The sequence below is a fragment of the Carassius gibelio genome, chromosome A19, assembly GCF_023724105.1.
Source record: "Carassius gibelio isolate Cgi1373 ecotype wild population from Czech Republic chromosome A19, carGib1.2-hapl.c, whole genome shotgun sequence".
Classification (NCBI taxonomy): domain Eukaryota; kingdom Metazoa; phylum Chordata; class Actinopteri; order Cypriniformes; family Cyprinidae; genus Carassius; species Carassius gibelio.
The window spans coordinates 1,528,242-1,555,511 of NC_068389.1; the positions used below are offsets into that span (position 1 = coordinate 1,528,242).

The following is a 27,270-nucleotide window of genomic DNA, read 5'->3' on the forward strand; positions in this document are numbered from 1 at the left end:
GCAGGTTTGGGCCAGGTTAGTACATGGATGGGAGACTGCCTGGGAATACCAGGTGCTTTAAATTTTTGGATATTTTTCACAAATTATTTAATAATCTTGCAAAAAAAAAAAAAAAATAGAGTCAATGCCCGATCTCTGAATCTTAGCAGGTTTAGGTCTTGTTAGTACTTGGATGAGAGACCGCCTAGGAATACCAGGTGCTTTAAGCTTTTGGGGTTTCTTTCCTACTTTTATAATGTACTGGCGAGTAGATTGGCTGATCTTTAAATAGCCTTCTCTTTGCAGCAGTCTTCGCTTATGGCCATACCAGCCTGGCTATGCCCGATCTTGTCTGATCTCGTAAGCTAAGCAGGTTTGGGCCTGGTTAGTGCCTGGATGGGAGACCGCCTGGGAATGCCAGGTACTGTAAGCTTTTTTGAAATTTTTCACTTAGTATATAATAATTTTGCCAAAAAATAGAGTCAATGCCCGATCTCTGAATATAAGCAGGTTTGCGCCAGGTTAGTACATGGATGGGAGACTGCCTGGGAATACCAGGTGCTTTAAATGTTTGGATATTTTTCACGAATTATATAATAATCTTGCAAAAAAAAAAAAAAAGAGTCAATGCCCGATCTCTGAATCTTAGCAGGTTTAGGTCTGGTTAGTACTTGGATGAGAGACCGCCAAGAAATACCAGGTGCTTTAAGCTTTTGGAATTTTTTCACTTAGTATATAATAAATTTGGCAAAAAATAGAGTCAATGCCCGATCTCTGAATATAAGCAGGTTTGCGCCAGGTTAGTACATGGATGGGAGACTGCCTGGGAATACCAGGTGCTTTAAATTTTTGGATATTTTTCACGAATTATATAATAATCTGGCAAAAAAAAAAAAAGAGTCAATACCCGATCTCTGAATCTTAGCAGGTTTAGATCTGGTTAGTACTTGGATGAGAGACCGCCAAGGAATACCAGGTGCTTTAAGCTTTTGGAATTTTTTCACTTAGTATATAATAAATTTGGCAAAAAATAGAGTCAGTGCCCGATCTCTGAATATAAGCAGGTTTGGGCCAGGTTAGTACATGGATGGGAGACTGCCTGGGAATACCAGGTGCTTTAAATTTTTGGATATTTTTCACAAATTATTTAATAATCTTGCAAAAAAAAAAAAAAAATAGAGTCAATGCCCGATCTCTGAATCTTAGCAGGTTTAGGTCTGGTTATTACTTGGATGAGAGACCGCCAAGGAATACCAGGTGCTTTAAGCTTTTGGAATTTTTTCACTTAGTATATAATAAATTTGCCAAAAAATAGAGTCAATGCCCGATCTCTGAATCTTAGCAGGTTTAGGTCTGGTTAGTACTTGGATGAGAGACCGCCAAGGAATACCAGGTGCTTTAAGCTTTTGGAATTTTTTCACTTACTATATAATAAATTTGGCCAAAAATAGAGTCAATGCCCGATCTCTGAATACAAGCAGGTTTGGGCCAGGTTAGTACATGGATGGGAGACTGCCTGGGAATACCAAGTGCTTTAAATTTTTGGATATTTTTCACGAATTATATAATAATCTTGCAAAAAAAAAAAAAAAAGAGTCAATGCCCGATCTCTGAATCTTAGCAGGTTTAGGTCTGGTTAGTACTTGGATGAGAGACCGCCAAGGAATACCAGGTGCTTTAAGCTTTTGGAATTTTTTCACTTAGTATATAATAAATTTGGCAAAAAATAGAGTCAATGCCCGATCTCTGAATATAAGCAGGTTTGGGCCAGGTTAGTACATGGATGGGAGACTGCCTGGGAATACCAGGTGCTTTAAATTTTTGGATATTTTTCACGAATTATATAATAATCTTGCAAAAAAAAAAAAAAAAAGAGTCAATGCCCGATCTCTGAATGTTAGCAGGTTTAGATCTGGTTAGTACTTGGATGAGAGACCGCCAAGCAATACCAGGTGCTTTAAGCTTTTGGAATTTTTTCACTTAGTATATAATAAATTTGGCAAAAAATAGAGTCAGTGCCCGATCTCTGAATATAAGCAGGTTTGGGCCAGGTTAGTACATGGATGAGAGACCGCCTAGGAATACCAGGTGCTTTAAGCTTTTGGGGTTTCTTTCCTTCTTTTATAATGTACTGGCGAGTAGATTGGCTGATCTTTAAATAGCCTTCTCTTTGCAGCAGTCTTCGCTTATGGCCATACCAGCCTGGCTATGACCGATCTTGTCTGATCTCGTAAGCTAAGCAGGTTTGGGCCTGGTTAGTGCCTGGATGGGAGACCGCCTGGGAATACCAGGTACTCTAAGCTTTTTTGAAATTTTTCACTTAGTATATAATAATTTTGCCAAAAAATAGAGTCAATGCCCGATCTCTGAATATAAGCAGGTTTGCGCCAGGTTAGTACATGGATGGGAGACTGCCTGGGAATACCAGGTGCTTTAAATGTTTGGATATTTTTCACGAATTATATAATAATCTTGCAAAAAAAAAAAAAAGAGTCAATGCCCGATCACTGAATTTTAGCAGGTTTAGATCTGGTTAGTACTTGGATGAGAGACCGCCAAGGAATACCAGGTGCTTTAAGCTTTTGGAATTTTTTCACTTAGTATATAATAAATTTGGCAAAAAATAGAGTCAGTGCCCGATCTCTGAATATAAGCAGGTTTGGGCCAGGTTAGTACATGGATGGGAGACTGCCTGGGAATACCAGGAGCTTTAAATTTTTGGATATTTTTCACAAATTATTTAATAATCTTGCAAAAAAAAAAAAAAAAAGAGTCAATGCCCGATCTCTGAATCTTAGCAGGTTTAGGTCTGGTTAGTACTTGGATGAGAGACCGCCTAGGAATACCAGGTGCTTTAAGCTTTTGGGGTTTCTTTCCTACTTTTATAATGTACTGGCGAGTAGATTGGCTGATCTTTAAATAGCCTTCTCTTTGCAGCAGTCTTCGCTTATGGCCATACCAGCCTGGCTATGCCCGATCTTGTCTGATCTCGTAAGCTAAGCAGGTTTGGGCCTGGTTAGTGCCTGGATGGGAGACCGCCTGGGAATGCCAGGTACTGTAATCTTTTTTGAAATTTTTCACTTAGTATATAATAATTTTGCCAAAAAATAGAGTCAATGCCCGATCTCTGAATATAAGCAGGTTTGCGCCAGGTTAGTACATGGATGGGAGACTGCCTGGGAATACCAGGTGCTTTAAATGTTTGGATATTTTTCACGAATTATATAATAATCTTGCAAAAAAAAAAAAAAAGAGTCAATGCCCGATCTCTGAATCTTAGCAGGTTTAGGTCTGGTTAGTACTTGGATGAGAGACCGCCAAGGAATACCAGGTGCTTTAAGCTTTTGGAATTTTTTCACTTAGTATATAATAAATTTGGCAAAAAATAGAGTCAATGCCCGATCTCTGAATATAAGCAGGTTTGGGCCAGGTTAGTACATGGATGGGAGACTGCCTGGGAATACCAGGTGCTTTAAATTTTTGGATATTTTTCACGAATTATATAATAATCTTGCAAAAAAAAAAAAAAAAAGAAGAAGTCAATGCCCGATCTCTGAATCTTAGCAGGTTAAGGTCTGGTTAGTAATTGAATGATAGACCGCCAAGGAATACCAGGTGCTTTAAGCTTTTGGAATTTTTTCACTTAGTATATAATAAATTTGGCAAAAAATAGAGTCAATGCCCGATCTCTGAATATAAGCAGGTTTGGGCCAGGTTAGTACTTGGATGAGAGACCGCCTAGGAATACCAGGTGCTTTAAGCTTTTGGGGTTTCTTTCCTTCTTTTATAATGTACTGGCGAGTAGATTGGCTGATCTTTAAATAGCCTTCTCTTTGCAGCAGTCTTCGCTTATGGCCATACCAGCCTGGCTATGACCGATCTTGTCTGATCTCGTAAGCTAAGCAGGTTTGGGCCTGGTTAGTGCCTGGATGGGAGACCGCCTGGGAATACCAGGTACTCTAAGCTTTTTTGAAATTTTTCACTTAGTATATAATAATTTTGCCAAAAAATAGAGTCAATGCCCGATCTCTGAATATAAGCAGGTTTGCGCCAGGTTAGTACATGGATGGGAGACTGCCTGGGAATACCAGGTGCTTTAAATGTTTGGATATTTTTCACGAATTATATAATAATCTTGCAAAAAAAAAAAAAAGAGTCAATGCCCGATCTCTGAATTTTAGCAGGTTTAGGTCTAGTTAGTACTTGGATGAGAGACCGCCAAGGAATACCAGGTGCTTTAAGCTTTTGGAATTTTTTCACTTAGTATATAATAAATTTGGCAAAAAATAGTCAATGCCCGATCTCTGAATATAAGCAGGTTTGCGCCAGGTTAGTACATGGATGGGAGACTGCCTGGGAATACCAGGTGCTTTAAATTTTTGGATATTTTTCACGAATTATATAATAATCTGGCAAAAAAAAAAAAAAAAAAAGAGTCAATGCCCGATCTCTGAATGTTAGCAGGTTTAGATCTGGTTAGTACTTGGATGAGAGACCGCCAAGCAATACCAGGTGCTTTAAGCTTTTGGAATTTTTTCACTTAGTATATAATAAATTTGGCAAAAAATAGAGTCAGTGCCCGATCTCTGAATATAAGCAGGTTTGGGCCAGGTTAGTACATGGATGGGAGACTGCCTGGGAATACCAGGAGCTTTAAATTTTTGGATATTTTTCACAAATTATTTAATAATCTTGCAAAAAAAAAAAAAAAAAGAGTCAATGCCCGATCTCTGAATCTTAGCAGGTTTAGGTCTGGTTAGTACTTGGATGAGAGACCGCCTAGGAATACCAGGTGCTTTAAGCTTTTGGGGTTTCTTTCCTACTTTTATAATGTACTGGCGAGTAGATTGGCTGATCTTTAAATAGCCTTCTCTTTGCAGCAGTCTTCGCTTATGGCCATACCAGCCTGGCTATGCCCGATCTTGTCTGATCTCGTAAGCTAAGCAGGTTTGGGCCTGGTTAGTGCCTGGATGGGAGACCGCCTGGGAATGCCAGGTACTGTAATCTTTTTTGAAATTTTTCACTTAGTATATAATAATTTTGCCAAAAAATAGAGTCAATGCCCGATCTCTGAATATAAGCAGGTTTGCGCCAGGTTAGTACATGGATGGGAGACTGCCTGGGAATACCAGGTGCTTTAAATGTTTGGATATTTTTCACGAATTATATAATAATCTTGCAAAAAAAAAAAAAAAGAGTCAATGCCCGATCTCTGAATCTTAGCAGGTTTAGGTCTGGTTAGTACTTGGATGAGAGACCGCCAAGGAATACCAGGTGCTTTAAGCTTTTGGAATTTTTTCACTTAGTATATAATAAATTTGGCAAAAAATAGAGTCAATGCCCGATCTCTGAATATAAGCAGGTTTGGGCCAGGTTAGTACATGGATGGGAGACTGCCTGGGAATACCAGGTGCTTTAAATTTTTGGATATTTTTCACGAATTATATAATAATCTTGCAAAAAAAAAAAAAAAAAGAAGAAGTCAATGCCCGATCTCTGAATCTTAGCAGGTTAAGGTCTGGTTAGTAATTGAATGATAGACCGCCAAGGAATACCAGGTGCTTTAAGCTTTTGGAATTTTTTCACTTAGTATATAATAAATTTGGCAAAAAATAGAGTCAATGCCCGATCTCTGAATATAAGCAGGTTTGGGCCAGGTTAGTACTTGGATGAGAGACCGCCTAGGAATACCAGGTGCTTTAAGCTTTTGGGGTTTCTTTCCTTCTTTTATAATGTACTGGCGAGTAGATTGGCTGATCTTTAAATAGCCTTCTCTTTGCAGCAGTCTTCGCTTATGGCCATACCAGCCTGGCTATGACCGATCTTGTCTGATCTCGTAAGCTAAGCAGGTTTGGGCCTGGTTAGTGCCTGGATGGGAGACCGCCTGGGAATACCAGGTACTCTAAGCTTTTTTGAAATTTTTCACTTAGTATATAATAATTTTGCCAAAAAATAGAGTCAATGCCCGATCTCTGAATATAAGCAGGTTTGCGCCAGGTTAGTACATGGATGGGAGACTGCCTGGGAATACCAGGTGCTTTAAATGTTTGGATATTTTTCACGAATTATATAATAATCTTGCAAAAAAAAAAAAAAGAGTCAATGCCCGATCTCTGAATTTTAGCAGGTTTAGGTCTAGTTAGTACTTGGATGAGAGACCGCCAAGGAATACCAGGTGCTTTAAGCTTTTGGAATTTTTTCACTTAGTATATAATAAATTTGGCAAAAAATAGTCAATGCCCGATCTCTGAATATAAGCAGGTTTGCGCCAGGTTAGTACATGGATGGGAGACTGCCTGGGAATACCAGGTGCTTTAAATTTTTGGATATTTTTCACGAATTATATAATAATCTGGCAAAAAAAAAAAAAAAAAAAGAGTCAATGCCCGATCTCTGAATGTTAGCAGGTTTAGATCTGGTTAGTACTTGGATGAGAGACCGCCAAGCAATACCAGGTGCTTTAAGCTTTTGGAATTTTTTCACTTAGTATATAATAAATTTGGCAAAAAATAGAGTCAGTGCCCGATCTCTGAATATAAGCAGGTTTGGGCCAGGTTAGTACATGGATGGGAGACTGCCTGGGAATACCAGGTGCTTTAAATTTTTGGATATTTTTCACAAATTATATAATAATCTTGCAAAAAAAAAAAAAAATAGAGTCAATGCCCGATCTCTGAATCTTAGCAGGTTTAGGTCTGGTTAGTACTTGGATGAGAGACCGCCTAGGAATACCAGGTGCTTTAAGCTTTTGGGGTTTCTTTCCTACTTTTATAATGTACTGGCGAGTAGATTGGCTGATCTTTAAATAGCCTTCTCTTTGCAGCAGTCTTCGCTTATGGCCATACCAGCCTGGCTATGCCCGATCTTGTCTGATCTCGTAAGCTAAGCAGGTTTGGGCCTGGTTAGTGCCTGGATGGGAGACCGCCTGGGAATGCCAGGTACTGTAAGCTTTTTTGAAATTTTTCACTTAGTATATAATAATTTTGCCAAAAAATAGAGTCAATGCCCGATCTCTGAATATAAGCAGGTTTGCGCCAGGTTAGTACATGGATGGGAGACTGCCTGGGAATACCAGGTGCTTTAAATGTTTGGATATTTTTCACGAATTATATAATAATCTTGCAAAAAAAAAAAAATAGAGTCAATGCCCGATCTCTGAATCTTAGCAGGTTTAGGTCTGGTTAGTACTTGGATGAGAGACCGCCAAGGAATACCAGGTGCTTTAAGCTTTTGGAATTTTTTCACTTAGTATATAATAAATTTGGCAAAAAATAGAGTCAATGCCCGATCTCTGAATATAAGCAGGTTTGGGCCAGGTTAGTACATGGATGGGAGACTGCCTGGGAATACCAGGTGCTTTAAATTTTTGGATATTTTTCACGAATTATATAATAATCTTGCAAAAAAAAAAAAAAAAAGAAGAAGTCAATGCCCGATCTCTGAATCTTAGCAGGTTAAGGTCTGGTTAGTAATTGAATGATAGACCGCCAAGGAATACCAGGTGCTTTAAGCTTTTGGAATTTTTTCACTTTGTATATAATAAATTTGGCAAAAAATAGAGTCAATGCCCGATCTCTGAATATAAGCAGGTTTGGGCCAGGTTAGTCCTTGGATGAGAGACCGCCTAGGAATACCAGGTGCTTTAAGCTTTTGGGGTTTCTTTCCTACTTTTATAATGTACTGGCGAGTAGATTGGCTGATCTTTAAATAGCCTTCTCTTTGCAGCAGTCTTCGCTTATGGCCATACCAGCCTGGCTATGCCCGATCTTGTCTGATCTCGTAAGCTAAGCAGGTTTGGGCCTGGTTAGTGCCTGGATGGGAGACCGCCTGGGAATACCAGGTACTCTAAGCTTTTTTGAAATTTTTCACTTAGTATATAATAATTTTGCCAAAAAATAGAGTCAATGCCCGATCTCTGAATATAAGCAGGTTTGCGCCAGGTTAGTACATGGATGGGAGACTGCCTGGGAATACCAGGTGCTTTAAATGTTTGGATATTTTTCACGAATTATATAATAATCTTGCAAAAAAAAAAAAAAAAAAGAGTCAATGCCCGATCTCTGAATTTTAGCAGGTTTAGGTCTAGTTAGTACTTGGATGAGAGACCGCCAAGGAATACCAGGTGCTTTAAGCTTTTGGAATTTTTTCACTTAGTATATAATAAATTTGCCAAAAAATAGAGTCAATGCCCGATCTCTGAATATAAGCAGGTTTGGGCCAGGTTAGTACATGGATGGGAGACTGCCTGGGAATACCAGGTGCTTTAAATTTTTGGATATTTTTCACAAATTATTTAATAATCTTGCAAAAAAAAAAAAAAAATAGAGTCAATGCCCGATCTCTGAATCTTAGCAGGTTTAGGTCTTGTTAGTACTTGGATGAGAGACCGCCTAGGAATACCAGGTGCTTTAAGCTTTTGGGGTTTCTTTCCTACTTTTATAATGTACTGGCGAGTAGATTGGCTGATCTTTAAATAGCCTTCTCTTTGCAGCAGTCTTCGCTTATGGCCATACCAGCCTGGCTATGCCCGATCTTGTCTGATCTCGTAAGCTAAGCAGGTTTGGGCCTGGTTAGTGCCTGGATGGGAGACCGCCTGGGAATGCCAGGTACTGTAAGCTTTTTTGAAATTTTTCACTTAGTATATAATAATTTTGCCAAAAAATAGAGTCAATGCCCGATCTCTGAATATAAGCAGGTTTGCGCCAGGTTAGTACATGGATGGGAGACTGCCTGGGAATACCAGGTGCTTTAAATGTTTGGATATTTTTCACGAATTATATAATAATCTTGCAAAAAAAAAAAAAAAGAGTCAATGCCCGATCTCTGAATCTTAGCAGGTTTAGGTCTGGTTAGTACTTGGATGAGAGACCGCCAAGGAATACCAGGTGCTTTAAGCTTTTGGAATTTTTTCACTTAGTATATAATAAATTTGGCAAAAAATAGAGTCAATGCCCGATCTCTGAATATAAGCAGGTTTGCGCCAGGTTAGTACATGGATGGGAGACTGCCTGGGAATACCAGGTGCTTTAAATTTTTGGATATTTTTCACGAATTATATAATAATCTGGCAAAAAAAAAAAAAGAGTCAATACCCGATCTCTGAATCTTAGCAGGTTTAGATCTGGTTAGTACTTGGATGAGAGACCGCCAAGGAATACCAGGTGCTTTAAGCTTTTGGAATTTTTTCACTTAGTATATAATAAATTTGGCAAAAAATAGAGTCAGTGCCCGATCTCTGAATATAAGCAGGTTTGGGCCAGGTTAGTACATGGATGGGAGACTGCCTGGGAATACCAGGTGCTTTAAATTTTTGGATATTTTTCACAAATTATTTAATAATCTTGCAAAAAAAAAAAAAAAATAGAGTCAATGCCCGATCTCTGAATCTTAGCAGGTTTAGGTCTGGTTATTACTTGGATGAGAGACCGCCAAGGAATACCAGGTGCTTTAAGCTTTTGGAATTTTTTCACTTAGTATATAATAAATTTGCCAAAAAATAGAGTCAATGCCCGATCTCTGAATCTTAGCAGGTTTAGGTCTGGTTAGTACTTGGATGAGAGACCGCCAAGGAATACCAGGTGCTTTAAGCTTTTGGAATTTTTTCACTTACTATATAATAAATTTGGCCAAAAATAGAGTCAATGCCCGATCTCTGAATACAAGCAGGTTTGGGCCAGGTTAGTACATGGATGGGAGACTGCCTGGGAATACCAAGTGCTTTAAATTTTTGGATATTTTTCACGAATTATATAATAATCTTGCAAAAAAAAAAAAAAAAGAGTCAATGCCCGATCTCTGAATCTTAGCAGGTTTAGGTCTGGTTAGTACTTGGATGAGAGACCGCCAAGGAATACCAGGTGCTTTAAGCTTTTGGAATTTTTTCACTTAGTATATAATAAATTTGGCAAAAAATAGAGTCAATGCCCGATCTCTGAATATAAGCAGATTTGGGCCAGGTTAGTACATGGATGGGAGACTGCCTGGGAATACCAGGTGCTTTAAATTTTTGGATATTTTTCACGAATTATATAATAATCTTGCAAAAAAAAAAAAAAAAAGAGTCAATGCCCGATCTCTGAATGTTAGCAGGTTTAGATCTGGTTAGTACTTGGATGAGAGACCGCCAAGCAATACCAGGTGCTTTAAGCTTTTGGAATTTTTTCACTTAGTATATAATAAATTTGGCAAAAAATAGAGTCAGTGCCCGATCTCTGAATATAAGCAGGTTTGGGCCAGGTTAGTACATGGATGAGAGACCGCCTAGGAATACCAGGTGCTTTAAGCTTTTGGGGTTTCTTTCCTTCTTTTATAATGTACTGGCGAGTAGATTGGCTGATCTTTAAATAGCCTTCTCTTTGCAGCAGTCTTCGCTTATGGCCATACCAGCCTGGCTATGACCGATCTTGTCTGATCTCGTAAGCTAAGCAGGTTTGGGCCTGGTTAGTGCCTGGATGGGAGACCGCCTGGGAATACCAGGTACTCTAAGCTTTTTTGAAATTTTTCACTTAGTATATAATAATTTTGCCAAAAAATAGAGTCAATGCCCGATCTCTGAATATAAGCAGGTTTGCGCCAGGTTAGTACATGGATGGGAGACTGCCTGGGAATACCAGGTGCTTTAAATGTTTGGATATTTTTCACGAATTATATAATAATCTTGCAAAAAAAAAAAAAAGAGTCAATGCCCGATCTCTGAATTTTAGCAGGTTTAGGTCTAGTTAGTACTTGGATGAGAGACCGCCAAGGAATACCAGGTGCTTTAAGCTTTTGGAATTTTTTCACTTAGTATATAATAAATTTGGCAAAAAATAGTCAATGCCCGATCTCTGAATATAAGCAGGTTTGCGCCAGGTTAGTACATGGATGGGAGACTGCCTGGGAATACCAGGTGCTTTAAATTTTTGGATATTTTTCACGAATTATATAATAATCTGGCAAAAAAAAAAAAAAAAAAAGAGTCAATGCCCGATCTCTGAATGTTAGCAGGTTTAGATCTGGTTAGTACTTGGATGAGAGACCGCCAAGCAATACCAGGTGCTTTAAGCTTTTGGAATTTTTTCACTTAGTATATAATAAATTTGGCAAAAAATAGAGTCAGTGCCCGATCTCTGAATATAAGCAGGTTTGGGCCAGGTTAGTACATGGATGGGAGACTGCCTGGGAATACCAGGTGCTTTAAATTTTTGGATATTTTTCACAAATTATATAATAATCTTGCAAAAAAAAAAAAAAAATAGAGTCAATGCCCGATCTCTGAATCTTAGCAGGTTTAGGTCTGGTTAGTACTTGGATGAGAGACCGCCTAGGAATACCAGGTGCTTTAAGCTTTTGGGGTTTCTTTCCTACTTTTATAATGTACTGGCGAGTAGATTGGCTGATCTTTAAATAGCCTTCTCTTTGCAGCAGTCTTCGCTTATGGCCATACCAGCCTGGCTATGCCCGATCTTGTCTGATCTCGTAAGCTAAGCAGGTTTGGGCCTGGTTAGTGCCTGGATGGGAGACCGCCTGGGAATGCCAGGTACTGTAAGCTTTTTTGAAATTTTTCACTTAGTATATAATAATTTTGCCAAAAAATAGAGTCAATGCCCGATCTCTGAATATAAGCAGGTTTGCGCCAGGTTAGTACATGGATGGGAGACTGCCTGGGAATACCAGGTGCTTTAAATGTTTGGATATTTTTCACGAATTATATAATAATCTTGCAAAAAAAAAAAAAATAGAGTCAATGCCCGATCTCTGAATCTTAGCAGGTTTAGGTCTGGTTAGTACTTGGATGAGAGACCGCCAAGGAATACCAGGTGCTTTAAGCTTTTGGAATTTTTTCACTTAGTATATAATAAATTTGGCAAAAAATAGAGTCAATGCCCGATCTCTGAATATAAGCAGGTTTGGGCCAGGTTAGTACATGGATGGGAGACTGCCTGGGAATACCAGGTGCTTTAAATTTTTGGATATTTTTCACGAATTATATAATAATCTTGCAAAAAAAAAAAAAAAAAGAAGAAGTCAATGCCCGATCTCTGAATCTTAGCAGGTTAAGGTCTGGTTAGTAATTGAATGATAGACCGCCAAGGAATACCAGGTGCTTTAAGCTTTTGGAATTTTTTCACTTAGTACATAATAAATTTGGCAAAAAATAGAGTCAATGCCCGATCTCTGAATATAAGCAGGTTTGGGCCAGGTTAGTCCTTGGATGAGAGACCGCCTAGGAATACCAGGTGCTTTAAGCTTTTGGGGTTTCTTTCCTACTTTTATAATGTACTGGCGAGTAGATTGGCTGATCTTTAAATAGCCTTCTCTTTGCAGCAGTCTTCGCTTATGGCCATACCAGCCTGGCTATGCCCGATCTTGTCTGATCTCGTAAGCTAAGCAGGTTTGGGCCTGGTTAGTGCCTGGATGGGAGACCGCCTGGGAATACCAGGTACTCTAAGCTTTTTTGAAATTTTTCACTTAGTATATAATAATTTTGCCAAAAAATAGAGTCAATGCCCGATCTCTGAATATAAGCAGGTTTGCGCCAGGTTAGTACATGGATGGGAGACTGCCTGGGAATACCAGGTGCTTTAAATGTTTGGATATTTTTCACGAATTATATAATAATCTTGTAAAAAAAAAAAAAAAAGAGTCAATGCCCGATCTCTGAATTTTAGCAGGTTTAGGTCTAGTTAGTACTTGGATGAGAGACCGCCAAGGAATACCAGGTGCTTTAAGCTTTTGGAATTTTTTCACTTAGTATATAATAAATTTGCCAAAAAATAGAGTCAATGCCCGATCTCTGAATATAAGCAGGTTTGGGCCAGGTTAGTACTTGGATGAGAGACCGCCTAGGAATACCAGGTGCTTTAAGCTTTTGGGGTTTCTTTCCTACTTTTATAATGTACTGGCGAGTAGATTGGCTGATCTTTAAATAGCCTTCTCTTTGCAGCAGTCTTCGCTTATGGCCATACCAGCCTGGCTATGCCTGATCTTGTCTGATCTCGTAAGCTAAGCAGGTTTGGGCCTGGTTAGTGCCTGGATGGGAGACCGCCTGGGAATGCCAGGTACTGTAAGCTTTTTTGAAATTTTTCACTTAGTATATAATAATTTTGCCAAAAAATTAGAGTCAATGCCCGATCTCTGAATATAAGCAGGTTTGCGCCAGGTTAGTACATGGATGGGAGACTGCCTGGGAATACCAGGTGCTTTAAATGTTTGGATATTTTTCACGAATTATATAATAATCTTGCAAAAAAAAAAAAAGAGTCAATGCCCGATCACTGAATTTTAGCAGGTTTAGGTCTAGTTAGTACTTGGATGAGAGACCGCCAAGGAATACCAGGTGCTTTAAGCTTTTGGAATTTTTTCACTTAGTATATAATAAATTTGGCAAAAAATAGAGTCAATGCCCGATCTCTGAATATAAGCAGGTTTGCGCCAGGTTAGTACATGGATGGGAGACTGCCTGGGAATACCAGGTGCTTTAAATTTTTGGATATTTTTCACGAATTATATAATAATCTGGCAAAAAAAAAAAAAAAAGAGTCAATACCCGATCTCTGAATCTTAGCAGGTTTAGATCTGGTTAGTACTTGGATGAGAGACCGCCAAGGAATACCAGGTGCTTTAAGCTTTTGGAATTTTTTCACTTAGTATATAATAAATTTGGCAAAAAATAGAGTCAGTGCCCGATCTCTGAATATAAGCAGGTTTGGGCCAGGTTAGTACATGGATGGGAGACTGCCTGGGAATACCAGGTGCTTTAAATTTTTGGATATTTTTCACAAATTATTTAATAATCTTGCAAAAAAAAAAAAAAAATAGAGTCAATGCCCGATCTCTGAATCTTAGCAGGTTTAGGTCTTGTTAGTACTTGGATGAGAGACCGCCTAGGAATACCAGGTGCTTTAAGCTTTTGGGGTTTCTTTCCTACTTTTATAATGTACTGGCGAGTAGATTGGCTGATCTTTAAATAGCCTTCTCTTTGCAGCAGTCTTCGCTTATGGCCATACCAGCCTGGCTATGCCCGATCTTGTCTGATCTCGTAAGCTAAGCAGGTTTGGGCCTGGTTAGTGCCTGGATGGGAGACCGCCTGGGAATGCCAGGTACTGTAATCTTTTTTGAAATTTTTCACTTAGTATATAATAATTTTGCCAAAAAATAGAGTCAATGCCCGATCTCTGAATATAAGCAGGTTTGCGCCAGGTTAGTACATGGATGGGAGACTGCCTGGGAATACCAGGTGCTTTAAATGTTTGGATATTTTTCACGAATTATATAATAATCTTGCAAAAAAAAAAAAAAAGAGTCAATGCCCGATCTCTGAATCTTAGCAGGTTTAGGTCTGGTTAGTACTTGGATGAGAGACCGCCAAGGAATACCAGGTGCTTTAAGCTTTTGGAATTTTTTCACTTAGTATATAATAAATTTGGCAAAAAATAGAGTCAATGCCCGATCTCTGAATATAAGCAGGTTTGCGCCAGGTTAGTACATGGATGGGAGACTGCCTGGGAATACCAGGTGCTTTAAATTTTTGGATATTTTTCACGAATTATATAATAATCTGGCAAAAAAAAAAAAAAGAGTCAATACCCGATCTCTGAATCTTAGCAGGTTTAGATCTGGTTAGTACTTGGATGAGAGACCGCCAAGGAATACCAGGTGCTTTAAGCTTTTGGAATTTTTTCACTTAGTATATAATAAATTTGGCAAAAAATAGAGTCAGTGCCCGATCTCTGAATATAAGCAGGTTTGGGCCAGGTTAGTACATGGATGGGAGACTGCCTGGGAATACCAGGTGCTTTAAATTTTTGGATATTTTTCACAAATTATTTAATAATCTTGCAAAAAAAAAAAAAAAATAGAGTCAATGCCCGATCTCTGAATCTTAGCAGGTTTAGGTCTGGTTAGTACTTGGATGAGAGACCGCCAAGGAATACCAGGTGCTTTAAGCTTTTGGAATTTTTTCACTTACTATATAATAAATTTGGCCAAAAATAGAGTCAATGCCCGATCTCTGAATACAAGCAGGTTTGGGCCAGGTTAGTACATGGATGGGAGACTGCCTGGGAATACCAAGTGCTTTAAATTTTTGGATATTTTTCACGAATTATATAATAATCTTGCAAAAAAAAAAAAAAAAAAAAAAAGAGTCAATGCCCGATCTCTGAATCTTAGCAGGTTTAGGTCTGGTTATTACTTGGATGAGAGACCGCCAAGGAATACCAGGTGCTTTAAGCTTTTGGAATTTTTTCACTTAGTATATAATAAATTTGCCAAAAAATAGAGTCAATGCCCGATCTCTGAATATAAGCAGGTTTGGGCCAGGTTAGTACTTGGATGAGAGACCGCCTAGGAATACCAGGTGCTTTAAGCTTTTGGGGTTTCTTTCCTACTTTTATAATGTACTGGCGAGTAGATTGGCTGATCTTTAAATAGCCTTCTCTTTGCAGCAGTCTTCGCTTATGGCCATACCAGCCTGGCTATGCTTGATCTTGTCTGATCTCGTAAGCTAAGCAGGTTTGGGCCTGGTTAGTGCCTGGATGGGAGACCGCCTGGGAATGCCAGGTACTGTAAGCTTTTTTGAAATTTTTCACTTAGTATATAATAATTTTGCCAAAAAATTAGAGTCAATGCCCGATCTCTGAATATAAGCAGGTTTGCGCCAGGTTAGTACATGGATGGGAGACTGCCTGGGAATACCAGGTGCTTTAAATGTTTGGATATTTTTCACGAATTATATAATAATCTTGCAAAAAAAAAAAAGAGTCAATGCCCGATCACTGAATTTTAGCAGGTTTAGGTCTAGTTAGTACTTGGATGAGAGACCGCCAAGGAATACCAGGTGCTTTAAGCTTTTGGAATTTTTTCACTTAGTATATAATAAATTTGGCAAAAAATAGAGTCAATGCCCGATCTCTGAATATAAGCAGGTTTGCGCCAGGTTAGTACATGGATGGGAGACTGCCTGGGAATACCAGGTGCTTTTAAATGTTTGGATATTTTTCACGAATTATATAATAATCTTGCAAAAAAAAAAAAAAAAAAAAAAAGAGTCAATGCCCGATCTCTGAATCTTAGCAGGTTTAGGTCTGGTTATTACTTGGATGAGAGACCGCCAAGGAATACCAGGTGCTTTAAGCTTTTGGAATTTTTTCACTTAGTATATAATAAATTTGCCAAAAAATAGAGTCAATGCCCGATCTCTGAATATAAGCAGGTTTGGGCCAGGTTAGTACTTGGATGAGAGACCGCCTAGGAATACCAGGTGCTTTAAGCTTTTGGGGTTTCTTTCCTACTTTTATAATGTACTGGCGAGTAGATTGGCTGATCTTTAAATAGCCTTCTCTTTGCAGCAGTCTTCGCTTATGGCCATACCAGCCTGGCTATGCCTGATCTTGTCTGATCTCGTAAGCTAAGCAGGTTTGGGCCTGGTTAGTGCCTGGATGGGAGACCGCCTGGGAATGCCAGGTACTGTAAGCTTTTTTGAAATTTTTCACTTAGTATATAATAATTTTGCCAAAAAATTAGAGTCAATGCCCGATCTCTGAATATAAGCAGGTTTGCGCCAGGTTAGTACATGGATGGGAGACTGCCTGGGAATACCAGGTGCTTTAAATGTTTGGATATTTTTCACGAATTATATAATAATCTTGCAAAAAAAAAAAAGAGTCAATGCCCGATCACTGAATTTTAGCAGGTTTAGGTCTAGTTAGTACTTGGATGAGAGACCGCCAAGGAATACCAGGTGCTTTAAGCTTTTGGAATTTTTTCACTTAGTATATAATAAATTTGGCAAAAAATAGAGTCAATGCCCGATCTCTGAATATAAGCAGGTTTGCGCCAGGTTAGTACATGGATGGGAGACTGCCTGGGAATACCAGGTGCTTTAAATTTTTGGATATTTTTCACGAATTATATAATAATCTGGCAAAAAAAAAAAAAAAAGAGTCAATGCCCGATCTCTGAATCTTAGCAGGTTTAGATCTGGTTAGTACTTGGATGAGAGACCGCCAAGGAATACCAGGTGCTTTAAGCTTTTGGAATTTTTTCACTTAGTATATAATAAATTTGGCAAAAAATAGAGTCAGTGCCCGATCTCTGAATATAAGCAGGTTTGGGCCAGGTTAGTACATGGATGGGAGACTGCCTGGGAATACCAGGTGCTTTAAATTTTTGGATATTTTTCACAAATTATATAATAATCTTGCAAAAAAAAAAAAAAAATAGAGTCAATGCCCGATCTCTGAATCTTATCAGGTTTAGGTCTGGTTAGTACTTGGATGAGAGACCGCCTAGGAATACCAGGTGCTTTAAGCTTTTGGGGTTTCTTTCCTACTTTTATAATGTACTGGCGAGTAGATTGGCTGATCTTTAAATAGCCTTCTCTTTGCAGCAGTCTTCGCTTATGGCCATACCAGCCTGGCTATGCCCGATCTTGTCTGATCTCGTAAGCTAAGCAGGTTTGGGCCTGGTTAGTGCCTGGATGGGAGACCGCCTGGGAATGCCAGGTACTGTAAGCTTTTTTGAAATTTTTCACTTAGTATATAATAATTTTGCCAAAAAATAGAGTCAATGCCCGATCTCTGAATATAAGCAGGTTTGCGCCAGGTTAGTACATGGATGGGAGACTGCCTGGGAATACCAGGTGCTTTAAATGTTTGGATATTTTTCACGAATTATATAATAATCTTGCAAAAAAAAAAAAATAGAGTCAATGCCCGATCTCTGAATCTTAGCAGGTTTAGGTCTGGTTAGTACTTGGATGAGAGACCGCCAAGGAATACCAGGTGCTTTAAGCTTTTGGAATTTTTTCACTTAGTATATAATAAATTTGGCAAAAAATAGAGTCAATGCCCGATCTCTGAATATAAGCAGGTTTGGGCCAGGTTAGTACATGGATGGGAGACTGCCTGGGAATACCAGGTGCTTTAAATTTTTGGATATTTTTCACGAATTATATAATAATCTTGCAAAAAAAAAAAAAAAAAAAGAAGAAGTCAATGCCCGATCTCTGAATCTTAGCAGGTTAAGGTCTGGTTAGTAATTGAATGATAGACCGCCAAGGAATACCAGGTGCTTTAAGCTTTTGGAATTTTTTCACTTAGTATATAATAAATTTGGCAAAAAATTGAGTCAATGCCCGATCTCTGAATATAAGCAGGTTTGGGCCAGGTTAGTCCTTGGATGAGAGACCGCCTAGGAATACCAGGTGCTTTAAGCTTTTGGGGTTTCTTTCCTACTTTTATAATGTACTGGCGAGTAGATTGGCTGATCTTTAAATAGCCTTCTCTTTGCAGCAGTCTTCGCTTATGGCCATACCAGCCTGGCTATGCCCGATCTTGTCTGATCTCGTAAGCTAAGCAGGTTTGGGCCTGGTTAGTGCCTGGATGGGAGACCGCCTGGGAATACCAGGTACTCTAAGCTTTTTTGAAATTTTTCACTTAGTATATAATAATTTTGCCAAAAAATAGAGTCAATGCCCGATCTCTGAATATAAGCAGGTTTGCGCCAGGTTAGTACATGGATGGGAGACTGCCTGGGAATACCAGGTGCTTTAAATGTTTGGATATTTTTCACGAATTATATAATAATCTTGCAAAAAAAAAAAAAGAGTCAATGCCCGATCTCTGAATTTTAGCAGGTTTAGGTCTAGTTAGTACTTGGATGAGAGACCGCCAAGGAATACCAGGTGCTTTAAGCTTTTGGAATTTTTTCACTTAGTATATAATAAATTTGGCAAAAAATAGAGTCAATGCCCGATCTCTGAATATAAGCAGGTTTGCGCCAGGTTAGTACATGGATGGGAGACTGCCTGGGAATACCAGGTGCTTTAAATTTTTGGATATTTTTCACAAATTATATAATAATCTGGCAAAAAAAAAAAAAAAAGAGTCAATGCCCGATCTCTGAATGTTAGCAGGTTTAGATCTGGTTAGTACTTGGATGAGAGACCGCCAAGCAATACCAGGTGCTTTAAGCTTTTGGAATTTTTTCACTTAGTATATAATAAATTTGGCAAAAAATAGAGTCAGTGCCCGATCTCTGAATATAAGCAGGTTTGGGCCAGGTTAGTACATGGATGGGAGACTGCCTGGGAATACCAGGTGCTTTAAATTTTTGGATATTTTTCACAAATTATTTAATAATCTTGCAAAAAAAAAAAAAAATAGAGTCAATGCCCGATCTCTGAATCTTAGCAGGTTTAGGTCTGGTTAGTACTTGGATGAGAGACCGCCTAGGAATACCAGGTGCTTTAAGCTTTTGGGGTTTCTTTCCTACTTTTATAATGTACTGGCGAGTAGATTGGCTGATCTTTAAATAGCCTTCTCTTTGCAGCAGTCTTCGCTTATGGCCATACCAGCCTGGCTATGCCCGATCTTGTCTGATCTCGTAAGCTAAGCAGGTTTGGGCCTGGTTAGTGCCTGGATGGGAGACCGCCTGGGAATGCCAGGTACTGTAATCTTTTTTGAAATTTTTCACTTAGTATATAATAATTTTGCCAAAAAATAGAGTCAATGCCCGATCTCTGAATATAAGCAGGTTTGCGCCAGGTTAGTACATGGATGGGAGACTGCCTGGGAATACCAGGTGCTTTAAATGTTTGGATATTTTTCACGAATTATATAATAATCTTGCAAAAAAAAAAAAAAAGAGTCAATGCCCGATCTCTGAATCTTAGCAGGTTTAGGTCTGGTTAGTACTTGGATGAGAGACCGCCAAGGAATACCAGGTGCTTTAAGCTTTTGGAATTTTTTCACTTAGTATATAATAAATTTGGCAAAAAATAGAGTCAATGCCCGATCTCTGAATATAAGCAGGTTTGGGCCAGGTTAGTACATGGATGGGAGACTGCCTGGGAATACCAGGTGCTTTAAATTTTTGGATATTTTTCACGAATTATATAATAATCTTGCAAAAAAAAAAAAAAAAAGAAGAAGTCAATGCCCGATCTCTGAATCTTAGCAGGTTAAGGTCTGGTTAGTAATTGAATGATAGACCGCCAAGGAATACCAGGTGCTTTAAGCTTTTGGAATTTTTTCACTTAGTATATAATAAATTTGGCAAAAAATAGAGTCAATGCCCGATCTCTGAATATAAGCAGGTTTGGGCCAGGTTAGTACTTGGATGAGAGACCGCCTAGGAATACCAGGTGCTTTAAGCTTTTGGGGTTTCTTTCCTACTTTTATAATGTACTGGCGAGTAGATTGGCTGATCTTTAAATAGCCTTCTCTTTGCAGCAGTCTTCGCTTATGGCCATACCAGCCTGGCTATGCCCGATCTTGTCTGATCTCGTAAGCTAAGCAGGTTTGGGCCTGGTTAGTGCCTGGATGGGAGACCGCCTGGGAATACCAGGTACTCTAAGGTTTTTTGAAATTTTTCACTTAGTATATAATAATTTTGCCAAAAAATAGAGTCAATGCCCGATCTCTGAATATAAGCAGGTTTGCGCTAGGTTAGTACATGGATGGGAGACTGCCTGGGAATACCAGGTGCTTTAAATGTTTGGATATTTTTCACGAATTATATAATAATCTTGCAAAAAAAAAAAAAGAGTCAATGCCCGATCACTGAATTTTAGCAGGTTTAGGTCTGGTTAGTACTTGGATGAGAGACCGCCAAGGAATACCAGGTGCTTTAAGCTTTTGGAATTTTTTCACTTAGTATATAATAAATTTGCCAAAAAATAGAGTCAATGCCCGATCTCTGAATATAAGCAGGTTTGGGCCAGGTTAGTACTTGGATGAGAGACCGCCTAGGAATACCAGGTGCTTTAAGCTTTTGGGGTTTCTTTCCTACTTTTATAATGTACTGGCGAGTAGATTGGCTGATCTTTAAATAGCCTTCTCTTTGCAGCAGTCTTCGCTTATGGCCATACCAGCCTGGCTATGCCTGATCTTGTCTGATCTCGTAAGCTAAGCAGGTTTGGGCCTGGTTAGTGCCTGGATGGGAGACCGCCTGGGAATGCCAGGTACTGTAAGCTTTTTTGAAATTTTTCACTTAGTATATAATAATTTTGCCAAAAAATTAGAGTCAATGCCCGATCTCTGAATATAAGCAGGTTTGCGCCAGGTTAGTACATGGATGGGAGACTGCCTGGGAATACCAGGTGCTTTAAATGTTTGGATATTTTTCACGAATTATATAATAATCTTGCAAAAAAAAAAAAAGAGTCAATGCCCGATCACTGAATTTTAGCAGGTTTAGGTCTAGTTAGTACTTGGATGAGAGACCGCCAAGGAATACCAGGTGCTTTAAGCTTTTGGAATTTTTTCACTTAGTATATAATAAATTTGGCAAAAAATAGAGTCAATGCACGATCTCTGAATATAAGCAGGTTTGCGCCAGGTTAGTACATGGATGGGAGACTGCCTGGGAATACCAGGTGCTTTAAATTTTTGGATATTTTTCACGAATTATATAATAATCTGGCAAAAAAAAAAAAAAGAGTCAATACCCGATCTCTGAATCTTAGCAGGTTTAGATCTGGTTAGTACTTGGATGAGAGACCGCCAAGGAATACCAGGTGCTTTAAGCTTTTGGAATTTTTTCACTTAGTATATAATAAATTTGGCAAAAAATAGAGTCAGTGCCCGATCTCTGAATATAAGCAGGTTTGGGCCAGGTTAGTACATGGATGGGAGACTGCCTGGGAATACCAGGTGCTTTAAATTTTTGGATATTTTTCACAAATTATTTAATAATCTTGCAAAAAAAAAAAAAAAATAGAGTCAATGCCCGATCTCTGAATCTTAGCAGGTTTAGGTCTGGTTAGTACTTGGATGAGAGACCGCCTAGGAATACCAGGTGCTTTAAGCTTTTGGGGTTTCTTTCCTACTTTTATAATGTACTGGCGAGTAGATTGGCTGATCTTTAAATAGCCTTCTCTTTGCAGCAGTCTTCGCTTATGGCCATACCAGCCTGGCTATGCCCGATCTTGTCTGATCTCGTAAGCTAAGCAGGTTTGGGCCTGGTTAGTGCCTGGATGGGAGACCGCCTGGGAATGCCAGGTACTGTAATCTTTTTTGAAATTTTTCACTTAGTATATAATAATTTTGCCAAAAAATAGAGTCAATGCCCGATCTCTGAATATAAGCAGGTTTGCGCCAGGTTAGTACATGGATGGGAGACTGCCTGGGAATACCAGGTGCTTTAAATGTTTGGATATTTTTCACGAATTATATAATAATCTTGCAAAAAAAAAAAAAAAGAGTCAATGCCCGATCTCTGAATCTTAGCAGGTTTAGGTCTGGTTAGTACTTGGATGAGAGACCGCCAAGGAATACCAGGTGCTTTAAGCTTTTGGAATTTTTTCACTTAGTATATAATAAATTTGGCAAAAAATAGAGTCAATGCCCGATCTCTGAATATAAGCAGGTTTGGGCCAGGTTAGTACATGGATGGGAGACTGCCTGGGAATACCAGGTGCTTTAAATTTTTGGATATTTTTCACGAATTATATAATAATCTTGAAAAAAAAAAAAAAAAAAGAAGAAGTCAATGCCCGATCTCTGAATCTTAGCAGGTTAAGGTCTGGTTAGTAATTGAATGATAGACCGCCAAGGAATACCAGGTGCTTTAAGCTTTTGGAATTTTTTCACTTAGTATATAATAAATTTGGCAAAAAATAGAGTCAATGCCCGATCTCTGAATATAAGCAGGTTTGGGCCAGGTTAGTACTTGGATGAGAGACCGCCTAGGAATACCAGGTGCTTTAAGCTTTTGGGGTTTCTTTCCTTCTTTTATAATGTACTGGCGAGTAGATTGGCTGATCTTTAAATAGCCTTCTCTTTGCAGCAGTCTTCGCTTATGGCCATACCAGCCTGGCTATGACCGATCTTGTCTGATCTCGTAAGCTAAGCAGGTTTGGGCCTGGTTAGTGCCTGGATGGGAGACCGCCTGGGAATACCAGGTACTCTAAGCTTTTTTGAAATTTTTCACTTAGTATATAATAATTTTGCCAAAAAATAGAGTCAATGCCCGATCTCTGAATATAAGCAGGTTTGCGCCAGGTTAGTACATGGATGGGAGACTGCCTGGGAATACCAGGTGCTTTAAATGTTTGGATATTTTTCACGAATTATATAATAATCTTGCAAAAAAAAAAAAAAGAGTCAATGCCCGATCTCTGAATTTTAGCAGGTTTAGGTCTAGTTAGTACTTGGATGAGAGACCGCCAAGGAATACCAGGTGCTTTAAGCTTTTGGAATTTTTTCACTTAGTATATAATAAATTTGGCAAAAAATAGTCAATGCCCGATCTCTGAATATAAGCAGGTTTGCGCCAGGTTAGTACATGGATGGGAGACTGCCTGGGAATACCAGGTGCTTTAAATTTTTGGATATTTTTCACGAATTATATAATAATCTGGCAAAAAAAAAAAAAAAAAAAAGAGTCAATGCCCGATCTCTGAATGTTAGCAGGTTTAGATCTGGTTAGTACTTGGATGAGAGACCGCCAAGCAATACCAGGTGCTTTAAGCTTTTGGAATTTTTTCACTTAGTATATAATAAATTTGGCAAAAAATAGAGTCAGTGCCCGATCTCTGAATATAAGCAGGTTTGGGCCAGGTTAGTACATGGATGGGAGACTGCCTGGGAATACCAGGTGCTTTAAATTTTTGGATATTTTTCACAAATTATATAATAATCTTGCAAAAAAAAAAAAAAATAGAGTCAATGCCCGATCTCTGAATCTTAGCAGGTTTAGGTCTGGTTAGTACTTGGATGAGAGACCGCCTAGGAATACCAGGTGCTTTAAGCTTTTGGGGTTTCTTTCCTACTTTTATAATGTACTGGCGAGTAGATTGGCTGATCTTTAAATAGCCTTCTCTTTGCAGCAGTCTTCGCTTATGGCCATACCAGCCTGGCTATGCCCGATCTTGTCTGATCTCGTAAGCTAAGCAGGTTTGGGCCTGGTTAGTGCCTGGATGGGAGACCGCCTGGGAATGCCAGGTACTGTAAGCTTTTTTGAAATTTTTCACTTAGTATATAATAATTTTGCCAAAAAATAGAGTCAATGCCCGATCTCTGAATATAAGCAGGTTTGCGCCAGGTTAGTACATGGATGGGAGACTGCCTGGGAATACCAGGTGCTTTAAATTTTTGGATATTTTTCACGAATTATATAATAATCTTGCAAAAAAAAAAAAAAAAAAGAAGAAGTCAATGCCCGATCTCTGAATCTTAGCAGGTTAAGGTCTGGTTAGTAATTGAATGATAGACCGCCAAGGAATACCAGGTGCTTTAAGCTTTTGGAATTTTTTCACTTAGTATATAATAAATTTGGCAAAAAATAGAGTCAATGCCCGATCTCTGAATATAAGCAGGTTTGGGCCAGGTTAGTCCTTGGATGAGAGACCGCCTAGGAATACCAGGTGCTTTAAGCTTTTGGGGTTTCTTTCCTACTTTTATAATGTACTGGCGAGTAGATTGGCTGATCTTTAAATAGCCTTCTCTTTGCAGCAGTCTTCGCTTATGGCCATACCAGCCTGGCTATGCCCGATCTTGTCTGATCTCGTAAGCTAAGCAGGTTTGGGCCTGGTTAGTGCCTGGATGGGAGACCGCCTGGGAATACCAGGTACTCTAAGCTTTTTTGAAATTTTCCACTTAGTATATAATAATTTTGCCAAAAAATAGAGTCAATGCCCGATCTCTGAATATAAGCAGGTTTGCGCCAGGTTAGTACATGGATGGGAGACTGCCTGGGAATACCAGGTGCTTTAAATGTTTGGATATTTTTCACGAATTATATAATAATCTTGCAAAAAAAAAAAAAAAAAGAGTCAATGCCCGATCTCTGAATTTTAGCAGGTTTAGGTCTAGTTAGTACTTGGATGAGAGACCGCCAAGGAATACCAGGTGCTTTAAGCTTTTGGAATTTTTTCACTTAGTATATAATAAATTTGCCAAAAAATAGAGTCAATGCCCGATCTCTGAATATAAGCAGGTTTGGGCCAGGTTAGTACTTGGATGAGAGACCGCCTAGGAATACCAGGTGCTTTAAGCTTTTGGGGTTTCTTTCCTACTTTTATAATGTACTGGCGAGTAGATTGGCTGATCTTTAAATAGCCTTCTCTTTGCAGCAGTCTTCGCTTATGGCCATACCAGCCTGGCTATGCCCGATCTTGTCTGATCTCGTAAGCTAAGCAGGTTTGGGCCTGGTTAGTGCCTGGATGGGAGACCGCCTGGGAATACCAGGTACTCTAAGGTTTTTTGAAATTTTTCACTTAGTATATAATAATTTTGCCAAAAAATAGAGTCAATGCCGATCTCTGAATATAAGCAGGTTTGCGCCAGGTTAGTACATGGATGGGAGACTGCCTGGGAATACCAGGTGCTTTAAATGTTTGGATATTTTTCACGAATTATATAATAATCTTGCAAAAAAAAAAAAAAAAGAGTCAATGCCCGATCTCTGAATCTTAGCAGGTTTAGGTCTGGTTAGTACTTGGATGAGAGACCGCCAAGGAATACCAGGTGCTTTAAGCTTTTGGAATTTTTTCACTTAGTATATAATAAATTTGGCAAAAAATAGAGTCAATGCCCGATATCTGAATATAAGCAGGTTTGGGCCAGGTTAGTACATGGATGGGAGACTGCCTGGGAATACCAGGTGCTTTAAATGTTTGGATATTTTTCACGAATTATATAATAATCTTGCAAAAAAAAAAAAAAAAAGAGTCAATGCCCGATCTCTGAATTTTAGCAGGTTAAGGTCTGGTTAGTAATTGAATGATAGACCGCCAAGGAATACCAGGTGCTTTAAGCTTTTGGAATTTTTTCACTTAGTATATAATAAATTTGGCAAAAAATAGAGTCAATGCCCGATCTCTGAATATAAGCAGGTTTGGGCCAGGTTAGTACTTGGATGAGAGACCGCCTAGGAATACCAGGTGCTTTAAGCTTTTGGGGTTTCTTTCCTTCTTTTATAATGTACTGGCGAGTAGATTGGCTGATCTTTAAATAGCCTTCTCTTTGCAGCAGTCTTCGCTTATGGCCATACCAGCCTGGCTATGACTGATCTTGTCTGATCTCGTAAGCTAAGCAGGTTTGGGCCTGGTTAGTGCCTGGATGGGAGACCGCCTGGGAATACCAGGTACTCTAAGCTTTTTTGAAATTTTTCACTTAGTATATAATAATTTTGCCAAAAAATAGAGTCAATGCCCGATCTCTGAATATAAGCAGGTTTGCGCCAGGTTAGTACATGGATGGGAGACTGCCTGGGAATACCAGGTGCTTTAAATGTTTGGATATTTTTCACGAATTATATAATAATCTTGCAAAAAAAAAAAAAAGAGTCAATGCCCGATCTCTGAATTTTAGCAGGTTTAGGTCTAGTTAGTACTTGGATGAGAGACCGCCAAGGAATACCAGGTGCTTTAAGCTTTTGGAATTTTTTCACTTAGTATATAATAAATTTGGCAAAAAATAGTCAATGCCCGATCTCTGAATATAAGCAGGTTTGCGCCAGGTTAGTACATGGATGGGAGACTGCCTGGGAATACCAGGTGCTTTAAATTTTTGGATATTTTTCACGAATTATATAATAATCTGGCAAAAAAAAAAAAAAAAAAAAGAGTCAATGCCCGATCTCTGAATGTTAGCAGGTTTAGATCTGGTTAGTACTTGGATGAGAGACCGCCAAGCAATACCAGGTGCTTTAAGCTTTTGGAATTTTTTCACTTAGTATATAATAAATTTGGCAAAAAATAGAGTCAGTGCCCGATCTCTGAATATAAGCAGGTTTGGGCCAGGTTAGTACATGGATGGGAGACTGCCTGGGAATACCAGGTGCTTTAAATTTTTGGATATTTTTCACAAATTATATAATAATCTTGCAAAAAAAAAAAAAAATAGAGTCAATGCCCGATCTCTGAATCTTAGCAGGTTTAGGTCTGGTTAGTACTTGGATGAGAGACCGCCTAGGAATACCAGGTGCTTTAAGCTTTTGGGGTTTCTTTCCTACTTTTATAATGTACTGGCGAGTAGATTGGCTGATCTTTAAATAGCCTTCTCTTTGCAGCAGTCTTCGCTTATGGCCATACCAGCCTGGCTATGCCCGATCTTGTCTGATCTCGTAAGCTAAGCAGGTTTGGGCCTGGTTAGTGCCTGGATGGGAGACCGCCTGGGAATGCCAGGTACTGTAAGCTTTTTTGAAATTTTTCACTTAGTATATAATAATTTTGCCAAAAAATAGAGTCAATGCCCGATCTCTGAATATAAGCAGGTTTGCGCCAGGTTAGTACATGGATGGGAGACTGCCTGGGAATACCAGGTGCTTTAAATGTTTGGATATTTTTCACGAATTATATAA

At 38.8% G+C, this 27,270-nt stretch overlaps 28 pseudogenes; all 28 read left to right on the forward strand.

Moving 5' to 3' along the window:
• Positions 1-293: 293 nt before the first annotated feature.
• Positions 294-412, forward strand: LOC127936226 (uncharacterized; annotated as a pseudogene).
• A 1,751-nt stretch (positions 413-2,163) lies between these two features.
• LOC127937325 (uncharacterized) lies at positions 2,164-2,282 on the forward strand (annotated as a pseudogene).
• Positions 2,283-2,924: 642 nt separating this feature from the next.
• Positions 2,925-3,043, forward strand: LOC127936391 (uncharacterized; annotated as a pseudogene).
• A 783-nt stretch (positions 3,044-3,826) lies between these two features.
• LOC127937326 (uncharacterized) lies at positions 3,827-3,945 on the forward strand (annotated as a pseudogene).
• Positions 3,946-4,867: 922 nt separating this feature from the next.
• On the forward strand, positions 4,868-4,986 carry LOC127936392 (uncharacterized; annotated as a pseudogene).
• A 783-nt stretch (positions 4,987-5,769) lies between these two features.
• Positions 5,770-5,888, forward strand: LOC127937328 (uncharacterized; annotated as a pseudogene).
• A 922-nt stretch (positions 5,889-6,810) lies between these two features.
• On the forward strand, positions 6,811-6,929 carry LOC127936228 (uncharacterized; annotated as a pseudogene).
• A 783-nt stretch (positions 6,930-7,712) lies between these two features.
• On the forward strand, positions 7,713-7,831 carry LOC127936574 (uncharacterized; annotated as a pseudogene).
• Positions 7,832-8,478: 647 nt separating this feature from the next.
• Positions 8,479-8,597, forward strand: LOC127936229 (uncharacterized; annotated as a pseudogene).
• Positions 8,598-10,348: 1,751 nt separating this feature from the next.
• On the forward strand, positions 10,349-10,467 carry LOC127937329 (uncharacterized; annotated as a pseudogene).
• A 923-nt stretch (positions 10,468-11,390) lies between these two features.
• On the forward strand, positions 11,391-11,509 carry LOC127936230 (uncharacterized; annotated as a pseudogene).
• A 784-nt stretch (positions 11,510-12,293) lies between these two features.
• On the forward strand, positions 12,294-12,412 carry LOC127936575 (uncharacterized; annotated as a pseudogene).
• A 500-nt stretch (positions 12,413-12,912) lies between these two features.
• On the forward strand, positions 12,913-13,031 carry LOC127936751 (uncharacterized; annotated as a pseudogene).
• Positions 13,032-13,953: 922 nt separating this feature from the next.
• LOC127936393 (uncharacterized) lies at positions 13,954-14,072 on the forward strand (annotated as a pseudogene).
• A 1,343-nt stretch (positions 14,073-15,415) lies between these two features.
• On the forward strand, positions 15,416-15,534 carry LOC127936359 (uncharacterized; annotated as a pseudogene).
• Positions 15,535-16,318: 784 nt separating this feature from the next.
• On the forward strand, positions 16,319-16,437 carry LOC127936752 (uncharacterized; annotated as a pseudogene).
• A 921-nt stretch (positions 16,438-17,358) lies between these two features.
• Positions 17,359-17,477, forward strand: LOC127936231 (uncharacterized; annotated as a pseudogene).
• Positions 17,478-18,262: 785 nt separating this feature from the next.
• Positions 18,263-18,381, forward strand: LOC127936576 (uncharacterized; annotated as a pseudogene).
• A 920-nt stretch (positions 18,382-19,301) lies between these two features.
• LOC127936394 (uncharacterized) lies at positions 19,302-19,420 on the forward strand (annotated as a pseudogene).
• Positions 19,421-20,203: 783 nt separating this feature from the next.
• On the forward strand, positions 20,204-20,322 carry LOC127937264 (uncharacterized; annotated as a pseudogene).
• Positions 20,323-20,819: 497 nt separating this feature from the next.
• On the forward strand, positions 20,820-20,938 carry LOC127936753 (uncharacterized; annotated as a pseudogene).
• A 920-nt stretch (positions 20,939-21,858) lies between these two features.
• Positions 21,859-21,977, forward strand: LOC127936395 (uncharacterized; annotated as a pseudogene).
• A 783-nt stretch (positions 21,978-22,760) lies between these two features.
• LOC127937330 (uncharacterized) lies at positions 22,761-22,879 on the forward strand (annotated as a pseudogene).
• Positions 22,880-23,802: 923 nt separating this feature from the next.
• On the forward strand, positions 23,803-23,921 carry LOC127936232 (uncharacterized; annotated as a pseudogene).
• Positions 23,922-24,427: 506 nt separating this feature from the next.
• On the forward strand, positions 24,428-24,546 carry LOC127936577 (uncharacterized; annotated as a pseudogene).
• A 501-nt stretch (positions 24,547-25,047) lies between these two features.
• LOC127937265 (uncharacterized) lies at positions 25,048-25,166 on the forward strand (annotated as a pseudogene).
• Positions 25,167-25,945: 779 nt separating this feature from the next.
• On the forward strand, positions 25,946-26,064 carry LOC127937558 (uncharacterized; annotated as a pseudogene).
• A 923-nt stretch (positions 26,065-26,987) lies between these two features.
• LOC127936234 (uncharacterized) lies at positions 26,988-27,106 on the forward strand (annotated as a pseudogene).
• Positions 27,107-27,270: the final 164 nt, after the last annotated feature.